The following is a 16,678-nucleotide window of genomic DNA, read 5'->3' as shown; positions in this document are numbered from 1 at the left end:
TAGACTTCATGCTTGCTCTAAGCCAGGCAGTGTCTACAGTTTCAGCAGATAAATACTTCACCTGGGTCATTGGTGCCAAATCCATCAGCTGTGTAAGCTGGCTCATTGTAAGCTCCATCAGTCTGTCTCTGCACTGCATCATACTAATGAGGTAATCACTGAGTTTCTAATGAATGGGATTAGCGAATAGGCAGGGATTGTTCATTTCGAATCCCTTGTTCAAATGCAACTCGAGGCTCTCAAAATATTTCCTTGCAATCAGCTATGAGCTGGGTTCGTTTCAGCTCTTACTGACTAGATGAAAATCATTTTCATCACTAGAGAATTTGCCAATTTTGCTGATAGAGGCAGCCTGCAATTTGTACTGGAAATAAACAGGGAGCTCTATTTCAGAAGTAAAATATCTGTAGAAAGGTAAGGAAGGAGGCATCATCTTTTGTAATTTCACACCAATTGTAATCTTTTTTTTGGGGAAAAAAAATAGTATCATCCTATTAATTAGCTTTTCTTAATAGCTGCTGTTGAATGTTACATGTAATGATCCAGATATGTAGACTTTGCCAGTTAAATCTAGATAAAAGAAACAAACAAACAAAAAATACACAATGAAAAACAAAACAAACAAACAAAAAAAAAACACCTCTGGCTTGTGTTTTCCTTCCAAGCCTAACTGCACTGATTTAAAAGTTTTACACTTTTGACCCTGAATGAGCTTAAGCAACTGCAAGATTTCTCTAAGCATTTTCTGTGCTCAACCTTTACTGACAAAAGACTACATCAGCTTTTTGGAAAGGAAGCATGTAATCGAAATCAGTGCAGGTAAGAATCTAGTTTAATATTTATTACTCTTTTCAGTAACCAACACCACATATCATATCGAGGTACCTGATTTCATATATTTATTTATTTTCTGGTGAGACACTGTGTTGCTAAAAGATGTAACTTTTCATGAAGAATAAAAAAACATATCATTTTGTGAAATTCTCTTCAATACTTCCTACGACATTTTAATTAAAACCATTTCTGAAATGCTTTATTTGCTGGAGGAAAACTGCATTTACAGTACATGACACATTTAAAGATGAATTTAAATTGCATATTCAATCATGTTTCAGCAGAAATTATTGTGTGAGAAAATAGAACAAAATCCCAAATGCTGGATCCATTGAAACCTATGAAATTAAATCAAATACAGAATTTGACATTTTTCATGAGATGCCTTTTTTTTTTTTAACAGATTATAGATCTTTTCTTTCTTTCTTTTTTTTTTTTAAAAAAAAAAAAGGATAACAATATGTCTTAATGTTTACCTGTCCTGCTCTTGCACTAGTGTTTCTCATGACAAATGTGTTGTTCTATGCATACAATGGTATCAACTAAGTATCTCATTAATTTGTTTGTAAATGTAAATGACACATGTAATTGTGAAAATATTTAGCTCAGATCTGCAGAGCAAATTATAAAGCAGCAGTGTACAGAATGAGAATCTGAGTTGGATTATATTTAAAATGTACAAAAACAACCACACACACACACAAAAGAATCAAACAAAAGACATTGACTTTCATGGTTTTAAATGAGCAGAACTGTTAAAAACGCAAACAATACAGATGAATTCACAGCTACGTATCTCACAACACACAGGATACCAGATCTGGAGGCAAAGAAATAACATTCCCCAGATACACAGGGGACACAATTAAAATTCATAACACTAGGTAAAACATATCTTCAATGAAGGGAAAAAAAGTTATCTGCAATTATATTAACACATGGTATAAAACTTAGCTTTTCTTTCATACAATTACAGTATTTGTTGGTTATAGCAGTTTGAATACACTGTGATCAGTAAAGCAGACATTGATATAGGGCCTGAATGTGAAATGCCTTGAGAATCCATTCCACTTCATGGGGTGCTCACCGGCTCTGCAAAAGCAAGAATAATGGTTAAGCATTCATGGGATTCCCAGAGATTTGCTGATATAATGTTATTTCTGATGGAAGGATGGCTACTCAAGATGGTGCCAAAATGCAGGCAACAATGAAGTAGACATAACTCAGAAAAGTGTATTTTCACTGATTCCGGTATAAAATAATTGTGGATGTGGAAGCGGTGGAGATAATGAGAGTAGAGACAGATCAAATTTATACAGAAAATATGTAGTATAATCTAATGTGGCAAAGAAATGAGTGGATTTTGCATTCTCTTCAATGCCAGCAGTTCCCATACCTAGAGGTTAGTAAAAGAGGTTAGATTTTAAAAATACTTTTTTCCTGAAAAGTGCACTAAGAAGCTGGAGTGTAACATTGGTGTAGTTTGCAGAAGAGAATATATCTTAGAAATATTCATCTCTTTTCCATTTCTCCACACAATGAAGCCAATAGACACTTTTACTTGATAGGAAGGACTCTCACCATATCATGTGTAGATCTCTACAACATAAATGTTTATACTGCCTAATATAAATAGTTAATGAAAATAAAGATGTAATTAAAATTATGATTTTTAAATATTTTTATTTTTTTTTTTTATAAAAGCTCACATTTCTGTCTGATAGCTATAAGAGAAGCCTCTTAGGATGACTTCAAAGATAAGACGTCTGCACTATAAAGAAAGGTTAGAGGTCAAACAAACTGTATTTTTGCACTTATTGTGAAACAGCTCAGGCTGTTTGTTGTAAACATCACCATGAAAAATACAAACAGACTTTTGTAGTGGTTGCATTTTTTCTACCTGTACTTCCTTCTTTGTGTATATGCTATGCTATAAAATCTAGTCCTACTTGGTATCAAGGAAAAGGAAAGAAATGGATTTTTTTTTCTGTTGCTATCAGTAAAACCACAACAGAGAACAACTCTGTTGTTGTTGACTACTGCTGAAAACCTTAGAATTGCTCTTTAATTACACTTTACTGTAAATCAAGAACAATGTCAAAATGAAAAGATAAGCACATATTGTTATTTACGTCAATTATTAGAATTGTTCATAATAAGATATTATTTAGATAATATTGTGAAATCAAACACCATTGTGCTATGGTGCACTCAATACAAAGCATAGAAGATAGTGTCTTGCATTCACATAAACACTGCAAAGAACTAAAAGAAATGCTCCTTAACGAGAAAGGGTATTCTTCTGCACATGACATTCATCTCAGTTCATCTCAGCTAATTTAAGTTGTGTGTCTCCACCTGAATCTAATGCCTCCTGTGCTCCTAGGCTCCTGGCTCCTATTACAATAATTACAGATCTAATCAATACAGATAGTGGATTTTTAGGGTGTCATTTCATTTGAATAAAGATACCACCTTCACAATGACCTAGATTTCACTCATTGTTATTGATTTGCATTAACTACAAAGGGATCTTCAGAATGACTCTCTTACATGCAGAAGCATACACTGTGGACACATAAAGTTGTATAAGTTCAGTAGTAGAACTTCTTCTAATATCAGAAATGTATTTGCTAGAGTTACTCGGATGAGTTGAAAGGCTCTGGAAAGGAGATTGACAGTAATAATTACATAGGTTTTCCATTTGCTTTGGAACCATTTAGACTATCATGTTCACTCTTAATATTTCCTCATCTTTCTACAAAGAGGAAAGGCTATGCCCTCCCATTCACATAAATAACACGACTTCTCCAAGCCGAACAATCCCAGCTCTCAGCCTCTCCTTGTATGTCAGGTGCTCCAGTCCCTTAATCAAGTTCCTGGTCCTTTGCCAACCTCACTCCAGTATGTCTATGCATCTCTTTTGTTCTGGGGAGCCTAGCACTCCTGATGTGGCTTGTCAATGCTGAATAGAGACAAAGGAACACCTCCCTTGACCTGCGGGCCAAGATCTGCCTGAAACACATGTGTTAACATCACAGAACCACCTAATAGTTGTCAAGATTTCTTAGCACTGTACTTAGTGGGGAGTCATTCAAGACAAGCAGTCAACAACTGTGTAAATGACAAATTCAAGTCAATCACCAACAGATGCCGTCTTTAAAGGCTCCTTATGAGGAATGTGTGTACGTATGTGTACATGCTTATAAATGTACGGGGTTGAGGGTTGAGAGAGTTTATGTGTGAGCACACACATTCCTGTGTATGGAAGAGAAAGAATGAAGTCTAACCAAATCCTCTAGACTTTGGACAGGCTTTATCCCTGAGGACTGGGATGAAGCACAACATATTTTTGACATGAAAGCAAATTCCACTACCAGCACAAGCCATTACTCTTGGCAGGTTCTGAAGCTACTGGGAATAATGAATCTTGATTTCCAGACAGAGAAAAAATTCAACAGTACTAAACACAAAATAATTAGAAATAGACAATCTATAGACTTTGCTCTTGAATATAACAAGAGGTTTTCCAGAAATAAACTAGCTACAAGATACATTGGGCCATGAAACAACAACCTGAATATATGTTTTCGGTATAGTTGAAGACAAAAATTAGATATTTTCACTTGTTAAAAGAGAGTTTGAGTTCTGTCCTACTTTCAGATTTTGAATAAGGAGGTCTTTTTTTGTTTGCTTGTTTGTTTGTTTGTTTTGCTTGTTTTTGTTTTTGTTTTTTTTTTTTTAGTAGTTGCTATGGTAGTAATAAGCATTGTAATGCTGTGTCTAGCAGTTCTAGTCATAGACTACACAATCTTGTGTTAACAACAGAAGTAAATTACAATCCCTAGAAAATAAAATAAAAATAAAATAAAACTACAAACATAAAAATAATATTGGGGCAGATCTTTGGGAACTTTACAAGTAGAAACCTGGATGATGAGATTTTGCCTGTCCACATTTCAGCAAATCATTTCTATCACACTCACAGTCAATGACAGGAAACAGGTACATTAAACCCGATTTCTTTCATTCATAAAGAGAAAGGGCATGAAAGTAAAGACAAATGGAAAAATATTCTACTGCCATCAGATTGCTAAGACTACTCTCCCTTGCAGGCTTACAGACCTTTTTACTGTGAACCACAAAATCAGACAGATGAACCTCTCCAGTCATGTGGTGGCTCTAATTTGCAGTAGGAATCTGAGGTATGGATCCATCCCACGGCCCTCTTTGGCTTCAGAGAAGAACCTCTGCAGTTTACAGTGTAGACTCTGCTCATCTATTTAGTCTAGCCTGTTCTGCCTGTGAATTAAACAGCCAGTCTCATGAGAAGATAAATTTTCCAGGATGAAAAACAAACTTGATCCTGTCTGATGTTGTTTTGAATCAAGTCAGATCTGTCTTTGCTCTAAGAAAATGTGATGATACCTATCACACTGTGTAAATAAGTTTTGGCAATATAACTTATTACTTTTGCAAAGTTATACAGGCATTAGGGTTTTTTCTGTAGTCATTAACCTCAATGAACTTTTCTGTTGGGAGGACTCACCCAGATAAATTGCGCTCCCTTATCAACAGCAGTTGACCATTCACAACATTATTATTTTACTTTTTTTGTGATAACCTAAACTCATATGCAAGGCTGATAGTGGACATACCATCTCGTGACATGAGGTTCTAAGTCTTCTGTTTCTGACATTGCTCAAAAGAATGCTGAAAACAGAAAACCTAGGGTTGTTTCTCTGCCTCTGTAGTATCAGAGAATAGAGATATGCATACAGAGCATAGTAGTTCTGAGAGGTAGAGAAAACTCTCAGATTTTCCAGACATGACTGATATATTTTTCTTATGTGTTCAGAATTCACCAGATCACCAGCTTTGGACATCAGTATCAAATTTAGCCCCATACCAGACATTCCTCTGCAGGTCATGTTGTAACTTGATTGACCTTCCACCTGTGAAGGTGCGGAATGGTTCCTGAGGACTCATGTCTTTCCTTTCTGATCACCTTCCTACGAAGGTTTCAACCTGGGCCTGATATAATTACATTATTATATACATTAATGTCACTAAATGACACATTTTCAGGTTAGGGAGGAAAAAAAAAAGACAAAACTCACAAAAAAAAATGCCAAGGAAAAAAAAAAAGAGAGAGAGAGAAAGAAAAAACAACATCATATCCTGCATCTTTCAAGCTGTAGGTAATCAGACACCAGATTAATCCAAGAACTTCATTACACTGACTTGTGACAAGAACTTCATCACTGACATTGTGAATCTCCCAGCCTTAAGCTTGTATCTGGGCCTTTGTTCAAAAGTACTGTAAAATGATGAGATTTTGCCTTCAGTAAAGCTTTTCCATCAGTTAAAATTATTCCTTTTTAAATAGTCCTTCCACAAATTTTCCAAGGAAGTAAATGATACCCACTTTTCACTGCAGAAATCTTCTAGAGACATTTCTCTAGCACACAATGCCCACAGCAGAAAAGCCGCTGTTCTATTCAGCCATACTGGCCATTTCTGCTTATACTGTAATTTTAACAACAGGTTCTTAAAATAGGACAGACCTAATAACCCAAGAGCCTTCTGTCAGAAAAAATAAAAAATTAATAAATAAAAATGAGGAAGCAGGGTGATGATATATTTAATAGAATATTGCTTCATATTCACTTAGTCATTTATTTTTTCCATGAGTTCTCTTAACTGCATCAGTGGGGCCCAGAAACCCTTTTTCATCCAACTACAGTGAAATAATTTCTCTTTAGTTTAGAAATAGGCTACAAAATAGAGGTCTTTTGGAACTTCAGAAGACTTCTGGCCCTGGCTTAAACTGTTTTTTAATTTAGCAACTGGAGATCATTGATAATATAGAAGCTTAACAGGTAAATGTTAATGCAGGTGCATGGGCATCTTTTGGGGATGTGCCTATGTTTTGATGAGTCCAAAAAAGATGTCTCTACGAGCCAGCTCCTTAGAACTCACTACAGTGAAAGACATCCAAACAGTTTTCCAGTTCCATGCTAGAAAATTGTGGCTAGTAAGAATTGACTCCCATGCATTGCCACTTTTGAGCTGTAAAGTTTTGTTTTAGCAAAGCAAATTCCTTACCAGAGTTGCAGTATATGGCAAAGTTTTTAAGAAACATGGAACTGAATAAGGCCATGCAAATCTATTAAAAATTCTGTAACCATGTCCGAATCTGCACCTAGAAGTTGAAGCTGTGGAACAGTGCTGCTGAATTTTGAGGACTGTGAGAAGATCCATTTCACATAAGGGTGAAGTGTCCAGGGTTTGGGACATGACACATAATAGATGAGATGGGAAGGAGAAGCAGTAATTTTCCCCCAATTCTTAAAAATACATATTGCTATGGAAGTAGCAAGATGATGTGGCGATAACATGCAATCAATCTTTAAACTTCAAGGATTTTTGTATTGTTTGGTGTTGACGATGTGCAACATCAGATAATGACATCTCAAACTCTGACTAAATAGCAAGTAAGTAGCAAGTCTCAGAAGCATTGTTTTATCAGATTAAAACATGGTGAAAATCCCCTATATCTGGATAAACAGATATTGTTTCTTTTCCCCTCATGGCACACTGTGTATAGCAGAGTTGTGTATGATTGATAAGTCATTACATAGTTCTTTAACATGACAATGTTTACTCCAAGATACAGTTGCATTTCAACCTCCAGTAAATTCTTATTATTTGAGCCACAGATTTGACATAAGCCCTGAATGAATTATTTTGAAGTTGTGTGAGGTGTAAAAATTTCATTCTGACAAGCACTTCCAGTAAATTCTGATAGAAGTCCCGAGGAGCTCCCTGGAGCACTAATGTATGAGCTCATGTAATTCACCAAAGATTCACTGACATTTTACTAGCTTTTTTTCTGGCCAGTGTTTTGGGCCACAGAGGCTCACTTCTTCCATTATTTTTTTTTTCTTTTCTTTCTGTACTTCTTGCATTAGACCACTGATCATTAACACTGGCCTCACTGCAGATGCTTCACCATCTTATATATAGATTATTCCATGTGTTTTGCTCCAGCTCAGGGTCCAACAAGACAGGTTTTTTTCAGATAACTTGCAGATAAAAGGTAGGAAATAGGCAGAGGCATCCAAAGCTGACATCCAGGTATAAATAAGCAGGCGGTCCTGCTGTCCAGTCAAGGTGAGTTTAAAGGAAGAACTCCTTCAAGCCTACTCCAAAACAATCTGTCAAGAGAAGGAATCAAAAACAGTTAAAAATGAGGTCTTGCTTCTTCTCAAGATCACAAATCAAAGAAGATGCTTCCTCCAAAACATGCTTGTTTGTTTTTACTATCCTTGTAGAAGCACTGTCATCCTACTTCTTAAAGACAGTCTCTCATTTGGGATGTCCTTCATGACTGTACAATAACAAACCAAACAACCTTATCTGTAACCACTTTCTTCTGGAACAAGTTCCCTTGGGAAGTGGTCATGGCACTCAGCCTGACAGAATTCAAGAAGCATTTGGACAATACTCTCAGGCATATGGTTTGATTTTGAGGAGGTCCTGTGTGAAGCCAGGAGCTGGACTCCATGATCCTTGTGGGTCCCTTCCAACTCAGGATATTCTGTGTTTCTATGAGTCTAGGAATGAAATGCAGAGGAGTGAGGCTCCAAGTGGTTTAATCAGTGGCAGAAGGGTTATCACTTCATTTTGTTGACATGAAAAACAAGGTTAAAATTGCCAGCAATGTGTGATCTAAATCTAAGTGACATTAAACAGATGGGACTGAATGTCCAAGAAAATAGCAGGTATCTCTCTCTATCTATGAGCTCTCTTTGTACTTCAAGCTGCACTAAATTTGATGAACTACAAGATAGAGCCTTTCCCTTGCATTTATCTCTTTATTTTTGAAAGACAATTTGGGGCAGCGTGGCAGCTTTGGGAGTGGACATGTTGTTAGATTAACAGTAAGAAATTCTGGTTCTTAAGAGGAGTAAGAAAAGGAGAACATTCCTCCCATTGCCACTTGGAAGAGAAACATGGATTATTTTGTTCATTCTTTGGCAAGTGGTATAGTTGTAAGGCAAAAACTTCTAGCAAAGATGAGCAGGGACAGTGCTCCCAGTGCATCTCTTTAACCAAACTTCTATGGTAATGGAGGCAATTTGAAGACATTATTTAAAAAAAAATAGAGGCCACCACTTACATGACCTAATTTCCTCGCTCTTACCTCACCTTTAGAGTGCTCCAAGACAATCTATTTCTTTCTTTTTTTTTTTTAGTATGCTTTAACCCCTTTGTCCTAACCCCTTTGTGTTAGTTGTGCAAGCTAACATTTGAGACAGGCAGTATGCATCTCCCTTCCCCAAACTGCATGGACAAGTGATTAGAGTCTCACTTGCCTTGGAACAGCCCACATCTCTTTTGATCTGTGCAGTCACTGCCAATCTTTCCCTAGAAAGACAGAGCTCCCATACTCTCATTTGGCGACTCCTATTGTGCAGAGGAGGAAGAGAGAAAATGAACTTTATGAATAAACTGCATTCTTGGAAGCACTCAGGATAATGCAGAAATAAGAGACATAAAACACTGGCCAGATAAGGCATTGTGTGCTGGAGACTAATAGAGACTAGACAGCAGACCTGATGAGTCATCAGCTTTTACCAATTGGCAAATCTTATGTTCCTCTGGGAGCATGTAGAATTGCTGGCATTGGACTGGTATTGGACTTTCAGTTTGGATTATCTGAAAGAAAAATGCTGACTGAGATTAAAATATGTCTGTTTGCAGCAAAAGACAATTTCAAAGAGATAGATGCTTAAACAGTAGAGTATGTAGCCAAGGCTGCCTAGCATACAAATCATTCAGTACACTATCATTACTATTTCACCATCCCCGAAAATCTGGCAAGAGTCATGGGAAATACCAGACTTTCTCCTTATAGCAGCATTTAACTATAAAACAAGTAAATCAGAACTGTAAAACGTGACAGAAGCCCTTAAATTACTATTTACATGTTAGTGGAGATAGAGCTGATAATCTCTGAAAGAGCCCACAAAACATACACAGCATGGTTATCATTGAACCCTATTTGAGCTCAGGGAGTTAGAACTGTATGCTCTGGGTGTTCCTTAAAGGGGACTGGTGGAAGTATTACATGGTTTTGGTAAAGACAGAGAAAATGAGAGTAAAGCTGACCTGTCAGGAATGAAAAACAGAATAGGACTATGTATGTTGTGTGGCATCTTATACACTGATAGATACTTCAGTGCAACAGCCCTGCATATTCAAATGCAGTAAATACCTACTTCAGATTTTCCAGGCTTTCTTCTTTGTTTGTTTGTTTTCCAAATAAATAAAGAAATGAAAAAGGCTATTTAACTATGAGGGGAACAGTTTTTAATTGATTTTAGTAATGAGGAAAGAGACAGAAAAGACAAAATTCTATATTGGAATCAGAACTAGAACTTATGTTTTCATTAAGAACAGTGCTAGACATAGATTGCTGTATATAGAACTGATTAAAAACAACTAATTCAGTCCATTGATGTTAATAAAATGTTTTTCTGCATCTACCTGAACACTAGCTGTTATTAACTTTGGATGATGCTGTTTTTATGTACATATGTTGGCATTATTCATGCATATGATGCTAGGGCTGAAGCAGTAAATGGGAGTACACTTCACATGGTTGCTTCATTTATGCAGTAGCAATAAGTACCACATTAACATAAAAAAGCCCATATGAAAGCAGATGTTTTAGGAGACACCAGGGATACTAAAGCAATTGGTTATGGCAGGAAAACATAGATATGTCAGGGAGTTCATTCTGATATTTATAGATAACCCTGATATGCCTTTTGGATATCTCCTCATAGTGCCGGAGTTTGCTCCTCAGTTGCTTGTTCATAAATGAGAGCAAGAAAAACTGAGATGACATTCACTTTGACCTCTCCTATCATGGTTCTGCTCTATGCTGGTGAAATATTTTTTCTTCAGTTCACCTTTAGCTAAATCTATTCAACAGAATATGTTAGCCCAAAAGTAAGCTTTAAGGGGCCAGTTCCAGTTTACTTGGCTAAAGTTAAGTGAATTTAATCCTATAGTGTGTTATATTTTACACCTAAATTAAATATTTTTGTATTATCTCCTTCTATTTGCAAGTTTTACTGATTTGCCTTGTATATTTTCTTTATAAATAAAACATCAGTGACCAGTTATACTAGTGCTGAATCCACTACTATAGGGAAGAAAGCCTACCTTCATAAAAATGTGCCCTGGAAACATATTCTGTTCCATTTTTTTTTTGTTTGTTTTGATTTTAATATATAAATATTTTTCTTTTTCAGGAGTTCTTTGTTTGTTAACAAGTTTGAAGTTTGGATTCTTTTGTTTGTTCGTTTGTGTTTGTTTTGTGACCACACAAAGTGTTCCCATTCTCAATATGGAGAGCATAATTATTACCTTTCATACTAAATTATACTGAAGCCGTCTAAAAGCAATCTCATATAGTCTCTACTTACTACATATATATATAGCTTCCATTTTGTTTTCCCTGTATTGTTCTTCATACTCACAAAAATATCTCCCGCTGGTTATATGCATGTTCTCCTTAAATCCCCACCAGAAGTTAAAAAATAATTTAAAAATCCATGGATTCAAGGGAAAAAAGGGGGAAAATAAAAGAAAGATCTTCTCTGAGTTACTGAATAAACAATGGTGTCAGAAGTCCCTAAGCAGAAAATAATTGGAGACTTGGAGTATATGTGAGGGAATATGCTGTATATATCATCTGTTATTACCCTTCCCTAGGTGTCTGTTTATGTGTGCTGTTGAAGGAAGGAAATGGGTGGAATAGCCCTTTTGTACCAGCAAGAGTGGGAGTCCTTGTCCTAAAAAGCAGCCAGGTTAGATTTAGCAGGGTGCTTCATCTGTTTGACTCTTTTCTGTTTATTATCACTATCGTGAACAACATCACTAAAGGGATCCCGTAGGCTTCCAGAAGTGTCTTCATTTTCTTTTGAAAGGATACAGAAGTTTGTTGGGGAGGGAAAATAACCATGAATAGTCACTGAAGAGCTGCTTGTATATCACATATTCTGCATTGTGCCGTTGGTTCCATTTATATGAATGGAAATGATTAAGGTTTTACTTTATAGCATCTAGTACTAAGGAACCAACAAACAAAAGAGGGGATATGAAGTATTTAAGGGCTCTGGGAGGCAGAGAGAGAACTTTAGGGTATCAAATAAGCCTTTTTACAGCTAAACTCTGATAAACAAAAGGCAGAGGAAGAAAAAAGGGGGATAAATTCAAGGTTTTAAGCAGATCTTGGATATCACAGTGGTGGAAGTCTTTGACATGTTTAACACAAAAGCGAAAAGCAAATCTAGACAAAACACAAACAATTAAACTGTAGAATGGAGTGGAAAAGGGCTTTTGACTTATCTTTAACTCTATGTTTGTAGAATTATTTGAAAAACAGAATAATTGTGGTAGTTATTGTGCAGCCTCCTCCATCTGGAACAACTGAGATCCCCTTAGACACTAATAATTATCAATGAATTTTGGCACTGCACTCTGTGTGTTTTAGAGATGTCACTGGGTATTCGGTATGGCTGAGTAGAAGCCTACACATCCTCACACGCACCAAGCATGAGGAGTTCCTCTCTCCTCAGATATCGAAATTCATCCTTTAACAAGAATGACAGTGGCTTTGAAATAAACAAGGAAACAAGCACAGAAATAGCAAAAAACAAAACAACAACAACAACAAAAAGGAAATAACAAATAGTTCTCTGCACTATTCTTTACTGGGAGTTGGCAGCAGATGGTGGGATTAGAATGATCTCAAATTGCACTTGGCCAAGTCTCTATTTAGAAGTCCTTTATGGCCAAAGGTTAAGAATGATACATCCTTGGTGACTTGTGCTTGTACAACAGTCATATGTGACTGGCATTGGGGTTGTGGTTGGCTGCCTATTGCAAATATCTCCTTTGGGCTCACGAATGTTGCAGTCACCTGATGTTATTTCATCCTCCCATTTATTTTGTAGTGATATGAGATCACCCCAGGATAAAGTTAAGCCTTACTTTCTTGCAAAGATTCACAAGTTTTGGGATACAATCCATGGAAACACATGGACTCTTCAGCCACTGTGAAATTAATCCTTCTCTGAGAAAGAACACGCACAACTTTTCATTCCCCATAAATCTTACACTAGTAGAGCACTAATTAGGGGAAATCTAATAAACAGCAATGATGCTAGAGTATTTTGCAACATGGCCATTGCTTAAATTCATACTAAATTTCCAGCTTCATCAATGGTGTAAGCAAGCACTTTTAATTTTTCATTTCAATTGATTATCAAGCATATGCAGTTAGTTACTTTATCTGCACTGAGTTATTCTATGAAATGGACTAATGCGACAGCAACCCCCTGCCCAGCTAGATCGCATAGATCTCATTGTTTTTTTCTTCTGCCTTCCCTGTACTGCATTTCTGTTTGTTTGCAGGTACGAGATTTCTGCTGCATGGCACCCAAGTCTGTCATTTTAAGACATCTAAAAGCATACAATTCCTCTAGATCTCCCTCCCTCACTAATGCTATATTGCAGCTGCATCTTGAAATAAACAACTCCTTCCTCCTCTGTAACAGATGGTGCTGTGTAACCCAGACTACAAGCATGTCTGTAGCAGCAGTAATGAAGCAGGAAAGCTGGGCAGATCAGGGTGGGAGGGATGGTGAAGGCTTAGGAGACCACTTTCCCTGTTAATCCCAACAGTGAAGATGAAGGAGACGTGGAACACTACGAGAAGGATGGGAACACTCAATGATACATGTCAGACTGTATTGGAGACCGGCTTCATCGTTTTTTTTCTTTTCTGAGAAATAGTTAAATGTTTAAGGGAAAACTGATGCCACTTAAAAAGCAGTTACCTAATTAAACCTCAAATGCAGAAATCTCTGTTCACTCAGAGATGCACTCTGTGATGCTCACCACCTAAGGCAATACCTCAGCCATATGGCACTTCAATAGACACTAGCGCAGGGAGCCCTTTTTATTTTTTAGCAGATGGGTGCATACTAGAGAGTGCGGCAGGGAAAAGGGGTGAAAATGAAAGAAAATGTAAGGAAAGAGAATCAGGAAAGAATGACAAAGTTCAAAGGATGAATTCTTATTGAACTCTTCCATTTCAGCTCGGAACTGCTCGAGGCCTTGTTTCTTCGCTAGAAAGAACTTCTGTTGTTTTCCAAACCCTTGTATTCAGACTGACGGATCACAAACCTCTTCATAGGAGAGTTGCTATGTGAGGGGTTGTCCTTCATGGGGCTTTGAGCAGAAATGCCACTGATGATTTCAGTGTGTTCTGGCCCAAGTAATAGTTGCACAAGTTTAGGAGCAGGATGAAAGTTCTTAAAGTATTTCTTCTGCTTCATATTACCCCTCCAGGGCCATGCTCATAGTGTGTATTTCAATCTCAACAAGCTTAGTCTGTATCAAAAAGTGGCTAGAAGACCTTAGAGGAGAAAATCAGTGCTGAAGCATGTTGCAAAGGGAACCTGGAAAATACTGTCAGAAAGGAGAGTTTTATTTGAAAATAAGCCATTGGGATATCTAGTTTTCAGACAGGTCTTGATATGGCAAGAGTGCACATTTAATGGCAGACATTGCATTGCCAAAATAAGACTAGCAGCTATAGGGACCACAGGTTCAAAGCAATATGGTTCCATTTACATTACAGTTGAAACACAGTGTAATGGTTTCCAAATTTTGTTTGGTTGCCTGCCATCTTCTCCTCTGGAGCAAATGTCAGGGATATAAGATGTTCATGGCTTGGTGTCTGAGAAAAAATGGTGCATGAAGCCAGTCACCCCTTCCCATCTCTGTACTGAATGAAGGAGATTTGGAATCACCAGCAGTGTGTCTTCACCATCCAACATGGCACTCCATACAATTTGCTCTGCTAACATTACTGGGACTGTATTACCCAGGGTTCCATATCTACTGCAGCTCATATATCCTTGCTGTGGGACTGCATTACACAACATGTAGGGTAGGCTGAATGTGCTTCTGATAAAATACAGTGTGTATTATCTTCTCCTATAAAATCTGTAAATCCACAAGATGTATTTAATATTTATCTAATCAGTGGTTTTTACTAGTTGTTCCAACTTCCGATGTTCATTACTATACCATAAAAAAGAACATCTTGTAAATGTATTATCAGAGCAATAACTCCTTTAATGAGCAACTCTCTTGTTATTTTAATATTTAATCTGAATTCTTTAGGAAGCAAATTATAATTAACAAAGATTTTTTTCGTTATTATTTATCGTTCTCTGCAATTGTTCACTGTTTTAAAATGCTTCTAACAAAGCACAACTTTCACATTGGTTCCTACTGAATTTTAACTCTTGGAAGCAATAAATGCAAATGTATTAAGATGCTCCTGTTTCTTTTTCATTTTATTTTTCGTTTTATTTTCCAAACTGTTTGCAAATTAGGACAACTCATGGCTGTCTCTTCACAAATCTTTTAATGGGACCTGTAGGTCACACTAGACACATTATTGAATGATATCCTTAGATCATCATCAGTTCATGCATTAAAAATAGACTTTGCCCAACATTCCTAAGTTTTCTGGTTTTGTTGTTGCTTTTATTGGAGCTATCTTATTTTGTTAGATTTTTATTTTGTTTATTTGTCTTGGTGACTCATCTAGTGTTTCTCTTTCAAACATTAATGACTCTCCATCAGACTTGCACCACCGCTTTCTAAAAGGAGTACTACTCATGTAAGAACACATGCAACTACTATATTCTGCCTTCCTTCACTTTGCCCTTGATTTCAGCGCAACAGGGTATTTTTAAAAGCCTAACAGCTGATTTCATTCATCCCTCTTTGTAGTCAATGAAGAGAAGTAGGCATGATTTTAGAGCATGATTTAACTGACCCATTTCAGAAGCCTATTTTGGGAAGAGAAATACTATACCCTAAAGTGCCTATCCCCCTCCAGTGGCTACAGAGAGAATCTAAGCAAATTGTTCAGAAGTAATACCAGGTAAGAGGAAACCTAGCACCTCCTCTGCTAAAAAGCTGATCAAGGTCTTATGAACCACCAGTGGAGCTGGTCACAGTTTTGCATCTTCAGAAAAGCAATGTTTTGTTTTATATTTCATTACTTTGACTGAGATTAGACTTTGATCATAGCAGGAAAAATCATTGCATTCTCAAGGTAAAAGGAAATGGTGACATATAATAAACCATTCACTGTTTCTAGAATTTCCCAAATAAACAATGATATAAAGGCAGAGACTACATTGTGAATTTGCCGAATGACTTTAGGTATCTTCTTCTTTCAGCCAATTCTACATGTGTGATTTAATTTCCATGAATGTGCATGGAGTGCAACAGCAGAGACGTATGGCCCTGAATGGCCTCCTGGGCCATTCCTGTTTTGTATAGATTAGGTTGCACTCAATAAATGAGAAGAAATTGTCATGGATCAACAATAAACAGGCGTAGGATATCCCTGAGTCAAGTGCAGGGCTGATATAGATAATACTATAATTTCAGCAAAGTATTTGCTTATTTATTTATTTATTTCTCCCCAAGATTATTTTCACAGGTCTTTTTTTAGTCTGTACAATATTATTACAATTATTTCATCCTGAAAGGAAGAAATACTGTTTTTTTCCAGCCTGACAGACAGAAAGCAGCTGTGATGAACCCTCTGCTAGAAATGGGAAAGCAAGCATTATTGCGGGAAGTGTTGTACCATCTTTGTGAGGTTGATTGTAATACTGCTGTAAATACAGAGGCTCTGGTTCTTACAATAGAAACATTTTATGCTTAATGT

The 16,678-nt window shown here is 36.8% G+C and overlaps 1 protein-coding gene across 4 annotated transcripts in view; it reads right to left on the bottom strand.

Annotated features, from left to right (window-relative positions):
- Window positions 1-876: 876 nt before the first annotated feature.
- The window catches only part of TSNARE1 (t-SNARE domain containing 1), a 448,956-nt gene continuing 433,154 nt past the window's right edge, over window positions 877-16,678 (bottom strand). For all 4 annotated transcript variants that reach the window (XR_011807322.1, XM_038174847.2, XM_038174848.2 and 1 more), the window contains one exon: window positions 877-1,926. The gene's annotated coding sequence lies outside the window, so the exon portion shown is untranslated. The remainder of the gene's footprint in view (window positions 1,927-16,678) is intronic.

Source organism: Anas platyrhynchos, chromosome 2, assembly GCF_047663525.1.
Source record: "Anas platyrhynchos isolate ZD024472 breed Pekin duck chromosome 2, IASCAAS_PekinDuck_T2T, whole genome shotgun sequence".
Classification (NCBI taxonomy): domain Eukaryota; kingdom Metazoa; phylum Chordata; class Aves; order Anseriformes; family Anatidae; genus Anas; species Anas platyrhynchos.
The sequence above is the reverse complement of the archived record's forward strand: the minus strand, read 5'-3'. Positions and strand labels throughout refer to the sequence as shown.